Here is a 12,710-nt window from a genome sequence, read left to right on the forward strand (position 1 = left end):
ATGTTAGCCGTCTTTGATCTTCCAATGGGGATGGTACCCATGGTACGGGTGTGGTGCGGAAACAAGATGGCGCTCCTGCTCTCCCTTGGATCTCAGTGTCGATACTCTGAACCGAAGCTTATTTAGTGACTCTACGACCACCACGCTTCGTAGGTAGCACTATGTTTTTCGCTGGAACCATGCTGGAACTGGTCCATGGCGTGGCACGCGCAACATGGATTAAAAGTACCCTATGTGTACCCAATGCACGGGAGGAAGTGAGTTCACTGCGTAGTACCGAGGGAAGAAAAAGTCCGGTATAATTCTGATCGTAGCTTCGTAACGGAATCGAAGTTTTGAACAACAAAAACAACAATAAATGAAGGAGAAATGATGATTGAATGGGATGTTTCCCCGTGGTAGCCACAGGACCATACCCCACTTCACAGAAGTTAATGTATGAGAGGATGAATTATGGTGAACGCCAAGCGACGACAAGTCGGAGTTATGTTTAGAGCACTTTTAGAAGTTCAGTGGCTTGCATGAAAGCCAAAAGGGAGCGAAGAGCTCGGCACTGATGCGCAGGGGAGCTCAATGGGCCAAGTACTTTGGACAAGCTGAATGACCTATGGTCAAGGAGCTCAAGTTGGCGTCGAAACACCCGGCGTTCACACGTGTACCGGTCACAGTTCTCGATAATATGGAGGATCGTAGCTGGGGTGTGGCAAGCTGGGCACCGCTCCGTGTTACTGCGAGCTTTAAATTACGACAACAAGTGCGCAATTAACATAGCGTGTAACGTAATTTGAAGTAAACTTGTGGTGGCACGTTAATACCCCTTAAAAAGCAATATTGCGTCGGTAACTAGCGGAGCTTTTAATTAACTTTCATAATTAATATCATTAATCAGTGAAAATAGGTCGATGGTTTAATTGCAAAGTTGTATGACCTTGAGGGTCCGTAATCCGCAAAAATCGAAACAGCAGCGAACTTCCGTGTTCCAGTATAGAAGATGCGAAAATGCAAAATCTTCTAGCGTCCTGCGTAGTTCTTTTTTTTTTTTTTTTTTCATGCGCGTAGCTGTTTCCTATCCTCCTTTCGGTGTCACCATCTCTCACTCTGATGGCAGGTCTGTTCCTCAATGCGTGCTCACCGTTCACACTGTCTACAGCAAGAAAAATGTAAATTGAGCTTACCGCTCGCTGCCATTCATGTTGTTGTCATTACGAAGATGATGCAGTGGTTCTCTCTTTCGAAGTTAGCGACGTACTCTGGCGTAGGGGATACCCTAGAGAGAGAGAGAGAGAGAAAAAAAAAGAAGACTATGATCATAAAGTACATACTATAACGCATTATTCGCAAGAGGCGTACGATGCCGGCACTAACACGCGATATTATTTTTTAATTGTTCGTACATTCTAAGTTTATTTCTGCCCAAAGTAACCCGCTACAAGTAAATGTGACCAGAAGAGTTACTGCTGAGGAGCTGTTTCGGTTCCTCTTGGAAGGGAGTCTCTCCTCGCCGACGTGAACCATGTAGAGTGGAGCACGTGAAACCGTCACACAGCAACTACGCCCGTGTCCGCTCTTTTCCATCCGCGGGAAAACCGCAACGGTAAATACTGAATAAAGAGGTTCACGTAAGCGGCGCAAACTTGCGTTCGGAACCCCGAACGCAAGAAGTCCCAAAGGACGGGAAACGTAATTGAGATGGGTCGAACATTACTGGAGGTGCCGATCAATAGCGGTAAACAGTCAACCGATCAATGTTTCATGTGTTGAATATTGGAAGTTCGTGGAGTGCATAGCAAAGTGGTATTAGAAGAGTTATTCGCTGTGTGATTGTTTCACTGTTTTCGCCAGGAGCTCGCATACACTCGTGCACGTTCGAGTACAGAATGTCCCGATGCACGCCTTCATGTGAGGGGAGAGCTGTTAAAAGGAAACACTTGTAGTGACGACCAGCCACACGTAAGCGCAAAACAGGTTCGATCCCGGCCGAGGACGGTAGCAATGTGGGGGAGGTAAACATTGCTTCCAGCACCGTCTGTCGGAGATTTCCGGAGAACGTCAAAAGCACCTCAGGTGGTCGAAATTATCCGCAGTCCTACCCTGCGGCACGTGCAGCATCTGGCCACACGAGTAAGCTGACTCACTTTACGTGTAAACCTACTCCCAATAGACGATTTTAAAAAGATGCGCGCGCCACCAAGCGCGCGGCGCAAAGCAGCATGGGAACTTTGAGGGACACCGCTCCGTGTCTGCTCCGGTTATGGTTTACCCTGGCTGCTGCTGCTGCTGCTCCTGCGCAGCACACCGGGAATGTTGTTGTTCTTCTTCTACCTCCGCCTGTAGCCGTTTCGTAATGCTGTCTAAAGCGCTCCAAGTTCCCATGATCCCTTGCGTGCCGCAGGTGGCGCTTGCTTTTCTAAATTGACGTCGTTTGCAATACGAGGTCTATTTAAATCGTGATGTGGGTAAGCTTTCGCTTCTCCCATGCTACAGTTGGCAATACGAGGTCTATTTGAATTTGGGCTACATACAGCGAGAGAGAGAGAGAGAGAAGACTGCGATGTCCTGCTGGTTGAAATTAGGCATTTAGCATCTACACGAATCTACAATTCTACATTCGAATGCAGGTCTAATCTCAAACTTAGTTGTCAAATCTAGACTGTTGTGCTTTAAGTGCTCGTTAGGCCTCGCGTATTCCTGGTACGTCGTCACTAAACGCCGCATCTAAATTATCTCATTGTCATGTTGCGCATTGTGCCGTTCCTGAAACGGTCGGGTGAATATAGCACAGGCCCAATTGTACGAAGCTCGGGGGACATGTTCCTGAATGCAACGTACTTGCGGGCGTGTTTTTCGCCAGCTGCTGCTCCAGCCGTTTTGTGTACATTTCTTTCTCAGATATATTCCCTCTGCCTAGACAGCGCCGAGTCTATCTGTAACATTGGATAAAGCTACTTTTCACGTGTTCCTCCGGGCGAGTTCTAATGAGATTGCCGTTGACTTCGGAATCGTTGTCGTGTGCCTGGATGCGGAAGATGCCGGTATAATGGCGCGACGTAATCCCAATTTGGCCGCTTTTGGGGGGCCCCAGAATTTGTTTATCTGCGCTTAAGTGCTTCGCAATGTGCCGACAATGAGAACCTATTGGTGTAGTTCACCGTTTGATGCAGGAGGAACAACAGCCTCCCCTGACATGTCCCTGGCAAGAATGATTGTGGCGGAAGAAGGAAGGCGTAAAACAGAATGTTCGGGTGACTCTGCTGTTGCAGAAACAAAAGGGTCTACTTATGCACCAGCATCATGGCCGACTGGATACAGCGTCTGTTAACCAGAGCTCATTGTACAAGGCCATGCTAACGGTGTGGTGGGTGTGGCGAACGCGAAACTTATTACTGGTTCAGTTGTCTGTGGCGGTTTTCCTCGGTTTTCCAAGAGAGACCTGTAGGCACAGTTCACCCTGAAGTCGGCCCAGGACATTTAGCAGTCCCTCGCTTTCTCTCTCGCTTCATCCTACTGCCATATCTTCACCTGCCCACATATAGCCATAATTGATTCGCGGCGCAAACGCGGAATTAGGTGAAAAAAAGACTGCTCGCAAAATTCGGAATTACTAGTATTCACGATCTCGGGAGTGTCCTTGTCCGTGTGTTCCTATAGACTCTCGCCCTCTCACTCTGTCAATATTGCACGGTCCCTGGCCAAATACAGCGATCAATGTTTTCACTGAAAGCATTTTTAAATTTTTTATATACCGTATAGGACTTGGATCCTCACTGTGAGGGAACTCATTATTCTATTTCACCACATTACCGCCAGCATTGGGGTAGAGTATCGCCCCTGGCGTTGGAACTCCCCGCTCATCATCGTTCAAATGATATTGTTGTTGTTGTTGTTCCGTGTGATCCTGAATGACATCCATGCTACGTCACAAGGAGGTACCGACGAGGACCATCTTTTGTGTGTGTGTGTATGCTATAGCCTCCGAACGCTGGGTCTTACAGGCGTTAAACCACGGTAGAACTTAGCACTTAGCTGTGCGTGTTCAGTCAGTCAATTAGGCCAGCTAATTGAGAAGAACCGACCCCGGAGTAAAGTGGCAGCCGAAACGGATCGGTGCTGGCCAAGGGGTTGAGCTTCACGCCAGATAAAAGTCAGGTCCACTGAGGTGAAAAAGCTAAAGTGAAGCGGCGAGCCAGAAAACGCGCATTACTCCCGCTCGTTAGATTCATAAGGGATTAAGTCAATTACGCTTAACGACGTTACTGTTTCCGGCGTCGTTCCATCTGTGGACCTCCGATTCGCCACGGTTTATTGCGTGCTGTCCGTGAAGACTACCGCTCACCGTGCAGAGGCATCGCTGCTCACGGCGCACAAACTCAGCCGCGCGCTATGCTGAGCGTTCGAATGGTGCCTGAGTGACGCACTGCCAACCCACACAGCCGTGATTTCAGCAGCTATGTAGACGAGCAGGTATCAGCCGCATGGACAGCCAGTGGTAGCCAAGGAAAGACGTCGTCGGCGATTGGCTGTCATCTTGACTGGTTGTGGCGATTGGCTGAAGGAGTGAGAGGAGGTTGTTTCTTTTTGGCTATAGTCATGACGATGCACACTTGAGTGCGGCCAACAACGGCAAGCTACTTCGCCACTCCCCCCTTTACCCTCCCCCCCCCCCCCCCCCCCCGAGTGAGAGGAGGCACTTTCTGTATCTATGTGGCATTGCCAAAAGGTGGCTTCTTCCAGCGCCACCTACACTCTTAAAAATGAACTTTACCGCATAGCTCGCTCCTAGCCAATCATTATCTCGAATGATATGGTTATCTGCCCTGATTTGTTGAAAACGGGAGGCGTACGCCTTCTCTGTGACACTTATGCTGCTCATAATTGTCACAGAAAAGGCGTACGCCTCCCGTTTTCAACAAATCAGGGCAGGTAACGATATCATTCGAGATAATGGTTGGCTAGGAGCGTGCTATGCGGTGAAGTTCATTTTTAAGAGTGTAGATACAGAAGGCCTGCTTAATGTCTCCTCTCTCTCTCTCTCTCCTTCGCTACGTGGATACATAAAGTCAGAGTTCATCTGCTACAGGAGTTCGCAGTTCTGCGAATTTGAATCAATGGACCAAAAGTGCACCACGCTTTCCAGGAAATCACTTTTGAGAAAAATATGGAACCGTTTTGCGCTTTATTTTGTTTTCCCATTCAGTACCCGGAGACGTTCATTGCTCGCAGACGACAGTGGCTGCCTATGCGGCCGATGGTGGCTCATCTCTATGGCTACGACCGCTGAAAGCACATTCGCGATTGGCTACGGCCGTTGAAAACACGATCCTGACTCGTAGTTGTTACGTCACGTCGACGTGTAAGCAGGCTTTCTGTATCTAGGTGGCGTTGGTACTATTAGAAATGTGTACGCAGTGCGACCCGGTCCTAGTATGGAATGGCGCTGGAACAACGGGATGAACAAGGCTCTCAAGCTTCAAACATTTAATGCGTGCGCTCGTCGTGCTCGAGCCGTTAAGACACTCATACGCGTAAAATAGGAAAAGATACCCACACTCCTACTGGTGGCAGCACATTACAACGTTAATACCAACGGGTACTGCGCACTTGGCAGACGACTCGTCTGCATCCTGTCGTCTGCTATACGGTTGTCGTGACTTTGAGCTCTCGCGCTTAGGTGGCAACAGGAAGCTACGACGTCTTCCGCATCTTCTGGTTGAGCATCCTGGGGAATGTTCCTCGTGTCAACAAACGGTCACTGTAGTAGTGCCTTCCTGCGCGGCGCTTCCCTCGATCATTTCACGAGCGACGGAGGAGACTTACTGCATCACACACGGCACACACAAAAATAAATAAATAAATAAATAAAAAAGAAAAGAAAAACCAATCATGCTCACGGACATGCGTGAAGGACCATCATGGGAACACAACTCGTCTTCGGAAGCAACCAAACTCTGAACGAAAACAAACAGATCGGGGACGAATGGCATTGTCCACGACGGAAGCTCGGCACATACACTCTCTCTCTCTTTCTCTCCTTTTTTTTTGTGTGTGTGATAAACGCAGGTCTCGAACAAAATCCGTGGACGGGGTGGAAGGTAAAAATAGCACATTCCCGACATCCAGATGTCAAACGCAGAAAAGCTCCGTGTAGTGTGAGGAGTGGTTGTAGGAAGCGCGCTGCATAATTTTCAACGCCGCAGTGCGTTTGACGGGTTGGAAGCTCGAGAACTGCGGGAACGGGGTTCTTCTGTCAGCTGCCGAGTGCACAGAAAAAGAGACGAAGGAAAAAATGATAAAAGAAACGCGTCGTGTTCACAAAAAAAAAAAAAATAATAATAATAATAAACGAATCTCTAAAAACCCGTCTTGCCCTCAGTAGAGGAACCGCTCGTTGACATCTCCATAAGTCGTACGATATTACATATGCCTCGTTGAACGGGAAGGCCTAGCGCGGCAAGGCTAGGCGTCTTTTTTCTTACTTTTGTGTTGATCAAACACCCGCAGGGACCGCGCGAAACTTATCAAGCTATTCTCTATTCCTACCGGAGTTGCCATTCCTTGTGTATGCCTTCCTTTAACTTTTTAGTTCCCCGTTGTTGTGGCAACGCCCTAGCGTCCATTCCACGTTCAATGGCGTGGATTGTGTACACAAGCTTTTCTCCGATGGTGTGTGTGCTTCCCGAGTAGAAGACATCGTCTGTCAATAATAGTAGAGAATATTTATCTCAGCCGAAGCGCACTAGCCCTGGGGATCCATGTAAGTTGGAATGTAAGTGCTCCAGGAAAAGCCACGTGTTTGATGTTCCCTTTGAAGGCAATGACGGAAAATCAGGAAGAAACATGTTTGAGGAATGTAATTTTTCATCTTCTTTGCTGGTTCGTGAAAAGGCAGACAACAGGCGCTCCATTACCAGTGTTGCATTCGCGTGTCTTTCTCGTACTGTCACTTCCCGTCGGTAATGTGGCTTATGTAGATTATGTGTGGTTGGACAGTTAGTTTAACTTTGATCCTTAAAGCTAATTAGTTAGTAATAGCTAGCTAGTTACTAATGGTCTGCTAATAGTTACTAATAAAGTTTAACCAAATTAAAATTAAAGTTTAGAATTGAACTTCGTATTAGAAAGTATTTCAAATGATGTGTTAGTACAATAAAATTTCTGCTTCCAGTTCATTCTCCTATAACTGGGTGCGGTTGAGCTCTGGACAGAAAAAAAAAAGCTTTCGACGGTTAATGCTTAAAGGTAGAAAGAAATGAACTGAGCAGTTAAAGTTAGCTAACGTGCGCAGCTAGCATAAAATAAGCGAACAACTATATTCATTTACTGGTTCTTAGTGTGATAGTTAAGACCACGCTGCAGCAGCAAATACAGTGACGATGATGAATGGGGAAATTCGCCACCCGAGTAATAGATGATGTCCACCATTAATTGATTACTTCACGATCACGCCTAGATTCGGAGTGCAAGCAACTTCGTCGTCTTCGTAGCTACGGTTACCGCGGTAGCTTGAATAATGAAAGATATTGCGTGGCGTTAACCCCGTAGAAGGGAGGGGATATGTAGACTTAAAATAGAGCTACGATCGAGGACCTGCTACTCCGCATTAATTTGCTGAGGGATTAGTGCGAGGCGGTAAAAGCTATACGCTCGAAATAACTTTGCTACCAGATGCTATTAGTGAGCTTTGGTGCATCGTACGCTATGGCCTTGGCGTACGTAAGGGATAACGTGGGTGGTTCTGCGCACACGCAAAACATAAGAGAACTTCGCGCAGTGCGCAGAACCACTGCGATGTGTATGAATGTGCAAAAATGTAAGAGTGAAAGGAGGATGAGTGAGAGAGAGTGACTGGTTTGTCCCTTCAGATGACGCACCCTGGAAGTCGCTGAGAAGGCGTGTCAGCTTAGCTCAATTGGTAGAGCCCTGGATCGGCAATCCAGAAGATGTGGGTTAGAATCCTACAGCTGGCTAACCTTTTCAGTGACTTTCATCTTTCATCGTTAATTTCTTAGGCAACTTGAGGCCTTGTATGTGATTGTCCCTTCTATGTTGTTCCAGCCTTAGAACATCAGTAGTTCTCTCATGTCCCTTACGTACGTACGCAAAGGCGATATAGTACGATGCACTAAAACTTACTAGTGAGTAGAGAGTTTTAGTACAGGTCCCGACAAAAGTTTACGGAACACGCGTGCGGTGTATTTCCCCCTCGGTGCGACACCCTGGCGGCAAGCGGAAGCGGGCTCGTTCACTCGTTCAGAGGGGTGGAGAAGTGCCGGCAGTGCCACCAATTCAAACCACGCTTCGAGCACATTCTAGCGATACCGAAACTACCGCGGTGTGTCGCTACCAGCGCACTCGCTCACCCCTCTGAACGAATAAACAAGCCCGTTTCGCTGGTAGGATGTCGCACGAAGGAGGAAATGCACCGCTCGGGTGTTCCGTAAACTTTTGTCGTAACCTGTACATCGTACGCAAAAGCCATAGCGTACGTAACAGACAGCTTTGGTGGTTCTGCACACTGCGCGAAGCTCTCTTTCTGTTAGGGCATGCGCAGGACCATCAACGCTATCCCTTACGTACGCAAAGGCGGTAGCGTACGATGCACTAAAACTCTCTAATTTTAGTGCATCGCACGCTATCGCTTTTGCATACGTAACGGATAGCGTTGGTGTTTCTGCGCACGCGCAAATAATAAAGAGAGCATCGTGGATTGCGCAGGACCACTACGCTATACCAACCGTACGCAAAGGCGAGAGCGTATGCTGCACTAAAGCTAATCCACTATTAACCGCATCGGTGATGCAGGGGTAACCGCTACTCAAAATAGATTGCCAGACATGACCTCATTGTCACGCAACAGATAAATTTTGACGGGCTTATTTGCAAACATCGTCTCGGGGCATAAATTATAGAAGACGACGTTTGGGAATGAGCCCGCCGGAATAAATTACACCCGATGGATGAGGACCTTGAAGGCGGACACCAAATTCCAAAGCTTATTGATCTCAGTGAAGCAAAGTGGAACTTATTCGACTTCGTCGCTTCACGGTCTAGTACACTCGGGCTTTTACCTTTTTATCGTATTTCTTTTTTCACGTTCCAATTTTTCTCCTCCACTTCGTCAATCCCAAGTGGTCGCTGAACAGGCAGTTTTAAGTCTTTAAGTATTAAGAAAAAGGACGGTACCACCTTTGAAGCTCCCCGAAGGATAACGTCTGACACCCCTTGAAGCGTGGCGACAAAGACAATGTGCGTATGACGATATGACAGAGGGGCAGCCACAAAGGATTGCCATCGGTCTGTTCAACGTGCATCGAATGACATGAATGGTCTATCAATGGCAAAATTAAGATCGGAAATAACTTTGGAACGGACAGGTCTTCCATAAATATTAAACGTCGACCGCGATGGACGTCGATTATGTAGCTTCACCGCATAACGGGCAGGCGGACGTACACGAGGGAACCGAGCCGTAGACACTATACGATGACGACAATGGGTCTCCGGAGATTCCGTGGCGCCTCAAACCGTCACTGTTATTTAAATGTTGACGGCGTCGTTGTCAAAAGGAGAGGACGGAATCCGGTTTTTAAATCTCCTCTAAGTGTCTATCAATACTTGAGTGGATGACAGTGCGGTCTAGTTTGAGGGCACAGTTTTTTTTTCTTTTCTTTACGTCAACAATATCAGGTTGTTTCGAATACGTCTGCGCTCGATAATATATTCGAGAGACTTTCGACAGCCGGTCGTCGCGCTCCCAGGTGGGAAAACAGTGTCAGCATAAAGTGTGTCTAGGTTTTACTTGTGTCATACGTTTCCAGGTTGTCTTCTTTCTGGATATTTCGTCACGCGCGTTGCTAAAGATGCAGCGCGTTCTATACCGAGCGACTTTGAAGGAGTACAGAGGACCATCCAAAAAAATTTCAGGTTAAGACGTCTTATGAAAGGGTGTGCGTCATTTTGCCGAATAGCGCGAAAGGTTTTGATGCGTGCAATTTGTTTCCCAGAAAAAACTCGCATAAACATGGCTCCCCGCGTTTATCTTTAACTCGCCACTCCGGACGTAACGAGGAGGAGAAGGTATGATCCACGTCACCGATGACGGTATATGGAGAACTCGTTCTGGTTCGCCGGTCAGTGAGGGTCAGCACCTTGTCCCTTTGCCGCCGTCAACCAGTTTTGCTAGTTCTCCCGGAGAATTGGGGATAGAAGGAGAGGCCGAATCATGACCGAACCAATAGCAATGCTTTTTCGGAACCCCAAACAGCCGAGTAGCAGACGACAGCGGAGTAGTCTGGAGCAATCAGCGAGCGCTCTCCTTATAGCGTCAGTGCGAGGTTCCAGGCAAATCACAGGCTGGTACTGCTCTTCACCGCTGTTGCGCACAGTCGCTTTTTGTGGCGTACTTTAAATTCAATTTCTGCGATAATTATGACTCTGTGGTGTGAATTATTTCGCATGGTGCACAAGGAAGAAAACAGGGTGCTAAAAATGACTTCTGTGCTACTTTAAGGGCTTAAAGACTCTTTAACAAGGCCGGCCGCACCGTCATATGCTTGTTGGCGACGGCTAAATGGCGAAGCTCCATCCGCTCCGCTCCGCTGCATCCTTGATATTTGTCACGTTAAAATTGCTTTAGTGGAGATTTTATCGACATTATTGGTCTGAAATAGATGGTGGGGGCCAGACGTATAAAATACCGCGCAGATGTATTTAAAATAAGATATCAAATACTGAGAGCCGATTGTAATGAAAATACAGGTCAAAATACTTGAAAACAAAAGTATTTAAAATCGAGTATCAAATACCTGTTTAAGTTTACGAGTTTACGATACTTGAGTGCTATCAGTTGTATTGTATATAAGTGCCGTGTATGTCGTACTGTTGCTTCGAGATTTTAACTGAGACGTCGCCAAGGACGTAGAAACGGCTGCTTGGTAGGCGTCATGCTGCACTCTAAGGAAAAATGAGTAAAATGAGGAGTAATTGCAGCTTCTAGCCCCCTTTTATTGCAATTACTCCCCATTTTAGTCCCCTAACCCCGATATTTACTCCACAGGACTACAAATAGGCGATTTCAGATATTGCCCTTGTGCTCCGCACGGGGGCCCTCCGTCGCCCAAGTCACGCGTCGTAAGAATGATTTGCATTCGTGCTTGCCTGCCTGCCTGCCTGCTGCTCGAAGCAAAGACAGAAAACCGAAACCGTTTCCGCTCTCCTTCTTCTGTCTGACTCATGATAACTAAATCCCAAGGTGCAGTGGGGCATTCGCAACACGGCGCTCTCTAGCGGGTCATCCATGCAATTTCTGAAATCGTCTATTGTCACTGAACTTTGCAAATTGTCTTCTGAATGCAACAGTCTACGTAAATATGCGCTCTTGGTCAATTAGATGACATAAGGCTGTATAACTCAGCCAACTTAGCAATTTTCCACACGCACACAGAGTAAGAAACAGTTAGCGCTTCTTTCTTCGCAATTTGTGCCCTATGTATGTCGCAAGATTTTATATCACTCGATATATCACGGTTGACGGTTTTGATTCGAAGTATTTTCACGCATGCACACCAATTATGCACCTCGGACGTTTAGAACAGATCGTGAAATGCAGTCTCCACTCTGTGACATTCATTTACTCCCGTGCATTTACTCCCGAAAGGGTCTATTTTCTGTGGCAATGCATTTAGTCCCACAGAGGAGTAAAATAACTTTTTTTTTTAGAGTGTGCAATCTGAAGATGTAGACGTTCCGAAAGACTCTGCCTAACTGAACTGTGTCGGACGGTGTCCTATATCACTCAAAGACAAAATGGACAAGAACAAAGAAAAAGCTGTGAAAGGCTGCGAGATTGTTGCAGCAGTGCGAAGACAATTGACTATGTAATTAAGGTACTGAGTAGAAAATATCGAAAATAGTGTTTGAGCAGAGTACAAAATACTCATTGGAAAAAGTAACTAATTAAGATACTAAATACCGGAAAAAATCATTTAAAATACAGTATTTTATGTATAACACTTAATATAAGTACAAGTCTGCCAATGCCAGCTACCCTGAAAGAGACTCGATTGTTAGTTTATCCTTTATTTCTTAATTCGTTTCGTTTTTATTTATTTTATTCTTCTTTCATCTATTTTTCTTTTTTCTTTGCGGTATAGCAAGCCGACGTCCCGTTTGGCTGACCTTTCCCCCCTTTGGTCTAATAAATATATCCCCCTCCTCAAAATCGAAGCAAAAGAAAAAGAAAAAAGAAAGGAGTGACGCCTAACAATCGAGCCACCATTTCGTTTTATCATATCTCGGAACAATTCTCAATCACTTTTATCCCAATCGCGCATACAAGGATGTCCACCAAGCTGACGTTGCTTATATGTTTCCGTTGCCGAAACAGTATCTGAGCCTGCAGTTCGGTTTTGTTGTCTATCCCAAAAGTTATTTGCTGGATGAAATTTTACATCAGGCGATATTTGCGGCGGCAATGATATTCACGTCCTTTTTGTTAAATGACGCTTCGTTAAGTCCCTCTAGCGGCCGTCATTCGCATCAGCTTGGGAAGCTTCAGAGAAACAAAAATCATGGTGCTCTATATCGAAGAAGTCAGCCGCTCGGGGAGGCTGATCGGGTACAACATCAGCTCGCTAGCGGTGGCTACAAGCTTGTCGTGAAGTCTGGGAAGGGTGTTACCATCGCACGACAGGCTGTGCATCAGAGGTTTTCCC

General features: G+C 46.7%; 1 protein-coding gene across 1 annotated transcript in view; it reads right to left on the bottom strand.

Moving 5' to 3' along the window:
• The window catches only part of LOC135394079 (tyramine receptor 1-like), a 228,470-nt gene that overhangs the window by 63,922 nt on the left and 151,838 nt on the right, over nucleotides 1-12,710 (bottom strand). The window contains exon 3 of the mRNA XM_064624558.1: nucleotides 1,176-1,267. The gene's annotated coding sequence lies outside the window, so the exon portion shown is untranslated. The remainder of the gene's footprint in view (nucleotides 1-1,175; nucleotides 1,268-12,710) is intronic.

Source organism: Ornithodoros turicata, chromosome 5, assembly GCF_037126465.1.
Source record: "Ornithodoros turicata isolate Travis chromosome 5, ASM3712646v1, whole genome shotgun sequence".
In the NCBI taxonomy this organism is placed as follows: Eukaryota; Metazoa; Arthropoda; class Arachnida; order Ixodida; family Argasidae; genus Ornithodoros; species Ornithodoros turicata.